Consider the following 12,844-nt stretch of genomic DNA (forward strand, 5'->3'; position numbering starts at 1 on the left):
ATGGCCCAGAGGCAAGCTCTCCCCTCCCCGCCAAAGAAGGCAGACAGGGGAGGGGACTGCAACTGGAGGCAGGATGGGCTCTGGCAAGAGCCTGAGGACAGCAAGTTTCAACAGGGTGCTGCACAGAGCCCCTGGGTTGTTTTATCTGTTTAATTACAGCAGACTAATCCTTACACGGGTAAACTATTTATTCAAAAACAGGGCTGTGCCACCATCCAGCCAACCCGGGGACACAGTTACCCATGAAAGCCGCCCCTTCCGATGGCTCACAGGGGCTGTGCTTTGAGAGAAAGGGCCTCTTTCTGGTGGTGCCTGGCCCTTTTCTATATCAGCTTTTAATTGCTAATGAATTAAACTTTCCAAGGAGATAAGAATAATGTTATTTTGTTTGTGCACAGACTGCATGACTAACAAGGAGGATATAAATAACCCCATTCTGAGCATTATCCTTGGGTGGACATGCATTGACTGCGTTCAAGTGAAGTCTGAGATGGCTCCCCCACGAGATTAGGTTGTTATTGCGGAAGCCGAGGTTTGCACACTGTTAAAAGCCCAAGCTAATACGTTCACTTAAGATTATGCCTAATTATGCTATTTGTCAGTAGGGGAACCTGTTTCCCAAACCTTAAACCATCCTGACGCACCAGTGTGAATCTGAGCTGTGTAAAGAAAGCCAAGCGAACACCGTAGGATTCTGAGTCGACTATGCTCACACCACGATGTTTATGAAAACGGGAGAGACCAGGGCCTGAGCATTCCCTACCCCAGGATGATACTGATTTTTATGCTCCCGTAGCTATCATGGCAAATAAATGTAGAGGGGAGAGTTTGTGCCTTCATTTTTGGAAGCATAATATTGAAAAATCTGTAAGCGTCTTCTCTGCCATAGTCTCTGGCCACCGAGTTGCTTAGGAAGAAGTGAGAGGGAATGTTCACGTGTGTTTTGTTCCAGTTCAATAAAGAAATACTTCACCAGGATGAAGGAGCAGGGTTTGCAGCTCTGAGGCTGGCTTATGGCTTAGTGGGCTCTGCTCCTGTCCTGGGTGGGTGTGGTAGACCGTGATAAGCAAACCCAGCACTGTGTGGGCTGTATGCTAAGTGGAAGAGTCAGAATACCTACGGAGGTGTGTGTGTGTGTGTGTGTGTGTGTGTGTGTGTGTGTGTGTGAGTATGTGTGTGTGAGTATGTGTGTGTGTAAGTGTGTGTGTGTAAGTGTGTGTGTGAGTATGTGTGTGTAAGTGTGTGTGTAAGTGTGTGTGTGTGTAAGTGTGTGTGTGAGTATGTGTGTGTGTGTGTACACAATCAGTTCAATGGAGGTTGAAATATTTGAGAATCACTCATCATAAGTCAAGACATTTCAAAATCTAATTTAATTTGATTAATTGGAGATTGAAATCGCACACCAAGGCCTTAGGAAATCTCATGGTGAATTAAATCAAGTGGATCATCTTGTATCTCAAACTTTCCCTGTGGCTTCCAGGCAGAAACTATAAACTCCAAGAGTTTATGAGGTAATCACTCACACAGACACACACACACACACACACACACACACACACACCTACACAGACACACACACACACTCACACAGACACACACACACACAAACACACAGACACACACACACACCTACACAGACACACACACACACAGACACACACACAGACACACACACACACACACACACCTACACAGACAGACACACACAGACACACACACACACACCTACACAGACACACACACACAGACACACACACACACACACCTACACAGACACACACACACACACACCTACACAGACACACACACACAGACACACACACACACACCTACACAGACACACACACACAGACACACACACACACACACACCTACACAGACACACACACACAGACACACACACACACACACCTACACAGACACACACACACAGACACACACACACGCACACACACACACACCTACACAGACACACACACACACTCACACAGACACACACACACACAAACACACAGACACACACACACACCTACACAGACACACACACACACAGACACACACACAGACACACACACAGACACACACACCTACACAGACACACACACACAGACACACACACACACACACCTACACAGACACACACACACAGACACACACACACACACACCTACACAGACACACACACACACACACACACCTACACAGACACACACACACACACACACACACCTACACAGACACACACACAGACACACACACACACACCTACACAGACACACACACACACACACACGCACACACACACACACCTACACAGACACACACACACGCACACACACACACACACCTACACAGACACACACACACACTCACACAGACACACACACACAAACACACAGACACACACACACACCTACACAGACACACACACACAGACACACACACAGACACACACACACACACACACCTACACAGACACACACACACAGACACACACACACACACACCTACACAGACACACACACACACACACACGCACACCTACACAGACACACACACGCACACACACCTACACAGACACACACACGCACACACACACACACACACAGACACACACACACGCACACACACACACACACCTACACAGACACACACACACACACACCTACACAGACACACACACACAGACACACACACACACACACCTACACAGACACACACACACACACACACGCACGCACACACACACACACACACACGCACACACACACACGCACACGCACACGCACACACACACCTGGGCTCTGACTTCCAGCATGGAAGCGCCTGCCTGAGTCTATCCCGTCATGTCCACCCTTTCTCCAACCCCCTTTCAAATATTTACAACCCTACCAATGGCCTTGCTGCCCCTTTAAGATTCAACAACACTCAGTGATTGAGTTGCTTATTTATTAATTACTGCTGTGATGGGAGCCATTCCCTGGAGTCCACCAAATATTAGGGCAGAGTTCTAACCCTGAGCAACAGAACCTCAGCCCATAACAATCGAAGTCTATATAAAACTCTTCACCTTGTCCAAAAGTGAGCGTCTTGTCTCTGAAGCCACGGTCTTTTTCTCTGCATTTATCAGTTTTCCTGCTCCTCCCCATCCTCTTCCTGCCTTCCCTCCCACTTCCACAGTTATGGTTGCTGCCTGCTCCTTGGCCCTTCCTTCCTCACTCCTCCCTGCAACATGCTATATCCCCTCAACTTTCCTGGTGCTCCACAGTTCTGACCCATTTCTAAACACCAGTTTTATCTTGTCTACCAGCTCAATCAAGAATATCTAAATTTAATAACCAGGTCTAGCAAGATGGTTCTATGGGTAAAGAAAGGCGTTTGCTGTCAGATCTGACACCCTGGGTTCAATTCCCAAGAACCCATGGTAGAAAAATAGAACTGACTTCTTCAAGTTGTTTACTGATCTCCGTACATATTCTGTGGGATATTAGCATACGTGCTAATAAAATGCATGTGCACGTGTGCACACACACACACACTTAAGACTGTACAGATGTTATTTTGGGCCAGCCTTTCTTACCATCTAGTTCTCCTTGTTTCTAGTCATCTCTATTCAACCTTTGGCATCTGTCTTCCCACTACAGTCTTACATACTGTTCTATAGAACTCCTAACTAGTTACTATCTGCTTTACCATCAGGAAAAAAGAAATAAATAAGATTCCATCTCAAAGTGCCCTTCCCTTTCCTGAGAGAAGGGTATACTTTTAATTACCTCAGTGCTCAGTGTAGGCAGGTGTATGGAACACCAGTTCTAAGCAGGGGTTGCTGAGGAATCAGGGGTTCAGCAATGTGGTCTCCTCTCTTCTATTTAGCAGTGAGGCTCGGCACCACCTTCCCATATTCAATTCCTTAAATGTTCTTTCGAGCTCAGGGTTGTGCCTGGATTTCAGTAGCCATCTCCAGATCTATCCATCTATACCTCTTGGAGATTTGGGCCTCACTTCTGGTAGCACGCAACTTAGGAATTGTTTGATATGTAGGCTCTACTTTGCCTTAAGTGGACAGCAACTTCTGGTTGGAGGAAAGAATCACTGTATCTTGTTACTGCTTTTGTGTTCATCACACTTCTGGGAGCACAGGAACCATTCAATTAAAAGAGGAAACAAAAACAAAACAAACGGAAACAACAACAACAAAACCACCAGATAGCAAGACGTGGTAGCCCACAACTGTAATCCCAGCACTTAGGAAGTAGAGGCAGGAGGGTTAGAAGTTCATTGTCCTCCATTGCTACAAAGTTCAAGGGCATCCTTGGATCCATGTGACACTCTAGAAAGAAAGAGAGAGAAAGAAAGAAAGAAAGGAAAAGAAGGAAGGAAGGAAGGAAAGAAAGAAGGAAGGAAGGAAGGAAGGAAGAGGACAAGAAAGAGAAAGAAAGAAGGAAAAAAGAAAGAAATGGAGAGAGGGAAAGGGAGAAAGGGGAGAGAGAGAAAAAAGGAAGAAAGAAAGAAAGGAAGGAAGGAAGAAAGAAGCAGGTGATTGATGATGATGTTTGATTGATTGATTGATTGATTGATTGATTGATGACTCCTGACTATCTCACCTGCTCCTCTTAACAACATGAATAACACATCTATATAATCTATATACATGGTAGGCATTTAATGGAAGAAGAATGTGAGACATGAGGAAGGGCAAGAAACTTGAAGTCAACAGATTCAAGTTTAAATTCCCATTCAACTGCCCAAGCAAGCTCGGTCTTAGACAAGTTTGGTTTTACTGAGCCTTGAAAAATGGGGACTGATGAACAAACTTTATTTCCACTTCAAATGAATCCTAGAGCAGTGCTTGACTCCTGAGGCAAAACAGCCTGGGTCCTGTCTCAAGGGCCACTCTCGCTCCTTTCTCCATTCCCACCCCTTTTTACCAGGAAAAAAATGGCAAGAAATGACAGAGATATTTAGAACCCCAACACGTGTGTGTTGGGGGTTACAAAACAGCCCTGTATGCTTTTCTCAAGCATCCAACAAGCCATGCTGGGGACCAGCATTATTCTCATTGTGCCTAGCTCATCCCAGAGAAAACAGCAGATTTGGGTATCACTTATTCTTATTCTGCAGGTATAAATGTAGTAAAAACATCATGATGGTCCACTTCTCTACCTCTTAAAACCACGTGGTACTTGGAATTAGAGACAGCCGTATATCCAGACGACGGTTTGAACGTGAGGTCATTCTTGCAACCCACAGAAAGGGTTAAACATTCCTGCTAGAAAAGGCTTCAGTGTTCTGGCTCTAAATGTCATGGGAACATGGCCTGGAAAAGCTGAGGGCCATTGCATTATACAATTACCTATTTACTGGAGACAGTATATTTAATAACTAATCATCTAATCTAATAATGCTGAAGACTATCAGACTCAAAGGTCAAGTGTTTAAGATTAGGGAGAAAGCTGCCTTAAAAGTACATCTCCCAGAGCCTCACAGATCAACAAGTCAGCCTTCCATCCACCATGCCTCCATCACTCCCACGCTGTTAAGGGGTTAGGAAATGCCACTCTCTTTCAAACATGGGCTATTCATTACATGCCTGCTATTTGCAAGGGTTTTATTCCATGAGATCTTTTAATTAGCAACTTCAGGTCATTGGGAAAAGGAATATTAGCTCCATGAAGAAAATTGCTACGTTAGGAGCCTTTTGAGTCAAACTTTAGAATACATTTTTATTGTTAATTGGCATATATTAAATATACGATTTTCCGGGTCCAGTGTACATATAACACAATCTTCAGTGGTCAGATTTGGATCGTGGGTGAATATCTTAATGTGAGCTTTCGTGCAGATCGTCGTGTTTCTCCTGAGACCTCCTTGTGGTGACAAGTTCCATTTGCTTCTACTTGAGGTTCATTTTTCTGAACCTCTTTCTTAGAGCTAAGTGATCATCTTTCCTTTAATAAACAATCTCAAATTGAAAAGCCACTCTTTGTCACTTTGGAAAGACTACAGAACAGCCCTTCCTCATTCATGAATAAAGAAAAAGTCTCTTCACTTCTCAAACTCTTCAACTGAATCCCCTGGCTTGTTGACTTGCTCCAGTATCTGATATGACAAAATTGGTTAACAAGATCTTTCTACTATAGGCCTTTTACTCTTTACCCCTGATCATTTATGATGTCCTTTATCATCTAACTTTAGGTACCTAATGGCTTCAAATCACAGGATTCACCATTTCTCCAAATATATCAATCATCTTTGTAAGAAGACACAGATACCCTTGCTTCTTCTAGGAAAAAAAAAAGGGGGTGAGTATGGGAAACAAACCTTTAACTGTAGAGATAGAATGATTGTACTAATATAACAGATTAACTCTAAAGTCCTAGTGAGTTATCAAAACAGAAATTTGATTTGCTCCAAAACATACTTGCCACAAGGTACTCTGTTAAAAATGCTACTGGGGGGGGGGGGCTGGGGATTTAGCTCAGTGGTAGAGCGCTTACCTAGGAAGCGCAAGGCCCTGGGTTCGGTCCCCAGCTCCGAAAAAAAGAACCAAAAAAAAATGCTACTGGGGTACTCAAGCAGGAGCACCACCACCAGGAGGAAGAAAGCCCCACCCTGGAGGCCATGCATGCACCCTCAGTGGGAAGAAGGGATAGGAAGGATTCAAAGCACTGCTACCTGCCTAGCCATGGGTGAGCAGCAGTCATCTTTGCTCCAAGTCTATCCATTCTACCTTGTCGCCATTCCCACAGGACCTGGAGATATTGTCTTTTCTATGCACAGAAATGAGGACCCAAGGTGGCTGACACAAACACGCCCACAGATACAGGTCGCCACTCAGTCTCTTTGGGCTGTGTGCTTCATGAAGAGTGAAGGTAGCCAGAACTCTTGAACATTAACTAAAGTCTAGGCCCATGTTCCCAATGGGTCCTAGAGAGAGCTGAAATAGTGATGGCTTCCCAATGGGTCCTAGGCAGAACTGAAATAATGACTACAACCTTTTATCCCAATGAATGTATGTTCTTCTTCACTTCATTCCTTGTTCTTACATTGTCAAAAGAGTCTTTAAAGGTTTTACATTTAAAAAAAAAAAAAGAGCAGACACTTTTCTCTAGTTTTCAACCATACCTGTCCTCTGCCCCATGTGTACACATCCTTATGATATTGTTTTTAATTATCAAGAAGGTAGTGACACCCGAGTCCCACACCAGGGGACACCACTCTGTTATGTGTATGACCCATCTGATGGGTAGAAGCCACCAATCCTCTTAGACACAAGGCCTGAGGACAACTGTGAAGGAATGGTGTCTCTGAGTAGGAGCAAACTCCAGCCACAGTGAGGTACTGAGATGGTTCAGTCTCAGATTCTGCTTCACAGCTCAGCCATTTCCATAAGAACAGACAAAGGAAAGTAACTGTTCACCTTTACAGCAGCGCTGGAGGCAAGAAAATAAATAATAACCCAGCATGTCCTGAGAGCCACTTCCTTTCCAGACAAGATACCAAGCAGATTGTATATATGTAGCTCTCCAAAATAGGCTCTGCATCCAGAATTTGTAGATGATACAAAAATACTAGAAGATTCGTTTCTGTATATTTGGTACTCATTTTAAGTTAGTTCTCTGTGTATTGTATCTCTCATGTGATATGTAGCCATGGTATCTATGTCTATATTGAATGTATACTGTTCTCATGTGTATGTTGAGAACACAGGTTTGCTTAGGTTAAGACAGGATTATTATTGATTTACAGAACAGGAAATGGGCTTACGGAGATTAGAATGACTTTGCCCTAAGTGTCAAAGCTCGTAAATGGTAGAGCAGGAACACTAAACATAGGCTTGCAAAGTCTACACACCCGGGCCTGACCATGAAAGGAATTCCTTGTGTTCAGAGCCTGGTGCTTGAGCACTAAGCTCATTTGAGCCTGCAGAACTGCCAACCTCTGGGGTAGAATGAGCTCTACTTTGATCATCTTCCACACAGAATTAAGAGGAAAAGCAGAAGAAAAGAGAGGGGACCAAAGCTACCGTCGCTAGGTTGTAAACGGAAAAGAATTTTAAAAAGTCAAAATCCGAGGTAAATGTCACAAATTCTAACGGGCACCGGATTCCTCACCCATCCTTGTAATGTCCCTCTACAGAACTCTCTCCCTCTCTCTCTCTCCCTCTCTCTCTCTCTCTCTCTCTCTCTCTCTCTCTCTCTCTCTCTCTCTCCCTCTCTCTCTCTCTCTCTCTCTCCCTCCCTCCCTCTGTGTGTGTGTGACACACACACACACACATGTGAACACACATAGTCATGCACGCAAGCTCACACACATGCACTCACGAGCGCACACACACACACACACACACACACACACACACACACACACACCAGCACAGGTAACCGGTTGCCATTTGAGCATGCAGTGATGGAAGCCTTCTGATTCCTAGCCCTGGAGAGCTCAGAGGCAATCAGTGTGGATTGAGACACTCAGAACATCATCTTTGCTGATTGAGCACTGAGGGGTATGAATCCCGTGTGGTCCTTAAAAGCTACACCCATGGGGTTGGGGATTTAGCTCAGTGGTAGAGCGCTTGCCTAGCAAGCGCAAGGCTCTGGGTTCGGTACCCAGCTCCAAAAAAAAAAAAAAAAAAAAAAGCTACGCCCATGAGAGAAACATTTTAATTGTTCAAGACACTTACAGTTATGTATGACTGGTATCTTCAGTCTTCTTAACTAGTAATGAGAGATTCTCGTCGACATTAAGTTCAAAAGCACTAGACTCCACAGGACGTTTGTTACAGATGGCTTTGAAACACCAGAAGCTGGGTGTTTGGGGAAGGGACACTGAACAACTCTACACTGAACACATTTTTTTTTCAAAGGAGGTGTTATGGAATCCTTTAGCTAGGACCAAGTTTCTCTTGGTGTCTCTGAGGTGGTGATAAAGATTTAATTTTCTAAATCACTATCAAACCCCTTTTGTGCGGCATTTATGTAAGTTCTCGAACAATGCCACTGTTTTCATGTAAATTTCTTTTCACCAAGACTGCTGCTTTGAGAAAGCCCAGAAGCTGTAGCTGAGTTACATAAAGGGACAAGTTATTGCCTCCTGTGGGAGACGCTCCGTGTTAATAATGATCTGAGAGCTGGTATTCCTGTGCCCTTATTAAGCGATCCATGGTTCAGAAACGTGAAAAGAGACAGGGCCTTCATATTTTCATGTCTTCTGCCTAAGAAGCTGGCAGGGCTCTGTATACCTTGTAGTAGCCTTGGAATCTGGACAACACCCTCCGCCAAACCTCAATGTCCTAGGACTTCATCTCGTGGCTAGGTTAACCAGGGGTGGGGGTAGAGGAGCACGGTATTCCCCGGTAGAGGCTAGACTGCAGCGAGATGTTTGCCTTTCCTTCAGACACCTGATTCTTGCCACCATGACAGCTAGGAGCAAAGAAAACACAACCTGGAGTGACTTGTTGGGGAGGTGGGTTTTGTCAAGACTACAGAAATAGAACTGAGTCTCCACAAGGAGCTGGACTTTCCCTCCTCTGAGGGCTCACTGTGATGAGAAACAACACAGCCTACTAGAGTATTTCCCCCCTAAGATGTTTCTATTAGAAAATTCTAGTCAGTCCGTTAAGACTTCCTCTCCTGCTCATTCCCACCCCATCCTTGTTTGTCAAGGACCCCTGGGCTTCCTCTCTAAATACTGAGCACAACTAGACAGCTCAGTTGACACCTGTGGGACATTTGGAAGGGAACAAGGGGGAAGAGAAGACTTCGCAAACTCCATATACATTTGAAAAGGACTCTGCTCAAGGCTGTGTCTGAGTTTTAAAGGAGAAAAGACTCCTGTGAGCCCACAGTCCTTAAAGAACGGGGCACGGAAACACCAAACTTTCCACAGTCACTGTGCCTGGTAATTCCATCACTTGCAATGAAATGACAGCTGTTGTGGGTAAGTCTAGGTGAAACCATCTTAACTTTGTGCTTTTATGGAATGGACTACTTGAGCCCGCTAGGAAGAATAGAAGGGTGTTGGTTTAGGGGTAAATGTTACTGGAAAATAAATATTTCCACTGGAAAAAGACATGTATGTCCGTTAAAGCACTGGGTTGTTGGTTTTTTTTTTTCATTTTCTGTTTTTTTCTTAATCCAACACTGGTTAACCCTGGCAGTCCTCCTCCCTGCCGCCCTGTTACGCCTTCCAATATATCCACCCACGTCATCTAGCCCACCTGTGCTTTTTAATTTTTCCATAGAGTTTTTTTGTTTTTTTTTTTTTCTTTATATTTGTGAGTCTCCTTCCTAGGAGTCTGCTTGGGCACTTTGGAAAAGTAGAATATTTTGCAGGAAGAGATATGTGCAAGCCAGTAAGCAGGCCTTCGGTCGCATTTCCAGTGGCCCCTCTCCTTTCTCACACAGGGGATCTATTACCAAAGAAGTGGCACAACCAGGTAAGACATCTTTGTGTTCCGTCAAAGCTAAGCTTCAGCGACAGCATGTTCCGGGCCCTGGACTTCCGAGGCCAGCCTATCCAAATGCATCTCCAGCTGCAAAGGATCTGGGCTGAGGCAGGAATGGGAGGCATTAGAAGCCATGCCTGGAGTTCTACTAGGACTGTGGCAGAGCGGGAGGCTGGGGCCCGTAGAAACCCCAGCAGCAAGGGAAAAACAGATTGACTCTCAGTGACTCATTTAGCTCCTGGATTGGACAGATCTCTCCCCTGCTGGCGATTTGGCTCTGCGTCAATAGTTCAGATACCAGGCTGAATAGCTTAAAATAATTAGAGGGAAAAAAAATCTGAAAAACGGCTAGCCATCCAACTCCTCACTCAGCGATGAAAGACACAGGACAAACGACATCGAGGTTATTAAATATGAAGTCACTGGATTTGCTGCACATTAGGTCCAAAAGCAGAGAACTGGATAAAACTCAAATTTATAAGTCAGCGTAGATGGCCTGTTTGTCCTTGGGGCAATCCATGAATTTTGGCTGGGCAAGCATTGTGACATGTGGAAATGATGTGGGGGGAGGGCACACGGGGGGGGGGGTGAACAATGTTTGATTTCACCCCCACTCAACTTCCACTCCCTGGGGAGGAAAAATGAAAATGTCAATAAAGAGTGTGAACGAGAAGAGAAATGGAGTCTGGGCCCAGAGTTTAGTGGTTGGCAGCTCAAACTTTATATACTTTAGGCAGACAGGCGGCTGGGTTTCCTGTGCTTTATATCCAATGTACAAAAACAGAAGCAACAGGCTCGTTCAGTATTGGTAAAGGTCAGTTAAAATTATAGAGACATCCTTTGGAGCAGATCCCCTGCCTCGTATTTGCATATTTATGAACTAGAGATTATGACAAGCCGTTCCATTTATTAGAGCAGTGCTGCTATAGTTAATAGTCTGTCAGCATTTCCATTATAAACCCCGTTTTTCAGTGTTTTAATATCTCAGCTGTTAGAAAGCACATCAGGCTGAAAAGTGGTCTTCAGCCTCTTGGGCCCACAGCAGGCCGAGCTGCTGCTGGTGATGGGGCCTTGGAAGCCAACAAAGGCATTTAAATCAAGCCGACCATTTCCACACTAGATGCTAACAGAAAGTAGAAAATCTAGGATTTGAGAAAGCTGGTTGAATTCTCACCATCCACTGCCCACAAAGGATCTCCTTCCCTTCCTCTCTTCCTCCATTCTTTTGTCCATATGCACCAATGAGGGCTTTCATTTGCTAAGGAAAAGACAGTTTTTTCCAAAGCAAAGAGTCAAAGTTTTGACTTGGCAAAGTGATCTCTTGTACCTCGCTGGAATTACAGGGAGAGCATCAAAGTAAAGCAAAGAAGCTAGATCCATTTGTCCATTCATCTGTCCATCCATCCATCTGTCCATCCATCCATCTGTCCATCCATCTATCCATCCACCCATCTGTCCATCCATCCACCCATCTGTCCATACACCCATCCATCCATCTGTCCATCCATCCATCCATCCACCCATCTGTCCATCCACCCATCCATCCATCTGTCCATCCATCCATCCATCTATCCACCCATCCATCCATCTGTCCATCCATCCGTCCATCCATCCATCTGTCCATCCATCCATCTGTCCATCCATCCATCTGTCCATCCATCCATCCATCCACCCATCTGTCCATCCACCCATCCATCCATCTGTCCATCCATCCATCCATCTATCCACCCATCCATCCATCTGTCCATCCATCCATCTATCCATCCATCTATCCATCTATCCACCCATCCATCCATCTGTCCATCCATCCATCCATCCATCTATCCATCCATCTATCCATCCATCTGTCCATCCATCCATCCGTCCATCCATCCAAGTTGAATTGGCTCACACACCCAGAGACTAACAAGTCTAAATCACAGGGTGAGTCAGCAGGCTGAAGACTTAGGAAAGATGTGATTGTTGCTGTTCTAGTCTGAAGGCTGTTAGCCAAATCCCTTCTTCCTAATAGAGGTTAGTCTTTTAACACCTTCATCTGACTGAATGAGATTTATACACATTACAGCACAATTAAATATTAGTCATCTGCTTCATCTAGTCTACCTATTACTGAAACAATACTCACACAAATGAATAAATAATAAAAACCTTTACAGCAACATACAAGCATATTTGACCAAATACCTGAGTATTGTGGCTTACTCAAACTGACACATAAACTATCACACACATACACACACGCACACAGACACGCACACACACATAGACACACACACACACACACACACACAAAGTCACATGCTAAGCACCTCTTACATATGAAGTCTGACTTTGATGTGATGTTAATATTGATGACACAATCCTTGTCTTCAGGGAGTTTAGAGTTTGCTGTCCACT

Source organism: Rattus norvegicus, chromosome 2 (genome assembly GCF_021556685.1).
Source record: "Rattus norvegicus strain SHRSP/BbbUtx chromosome 2, alternate assembly SHRSP_T2T, whole genome shotgun sequence".
In the NCBI taxonomy this organism is placed as follows: Eukaryota; Metazoa; Chordata; class Mammalia; order Rodentia; family Muridae; genus Rattus; species Rattus norvegicus.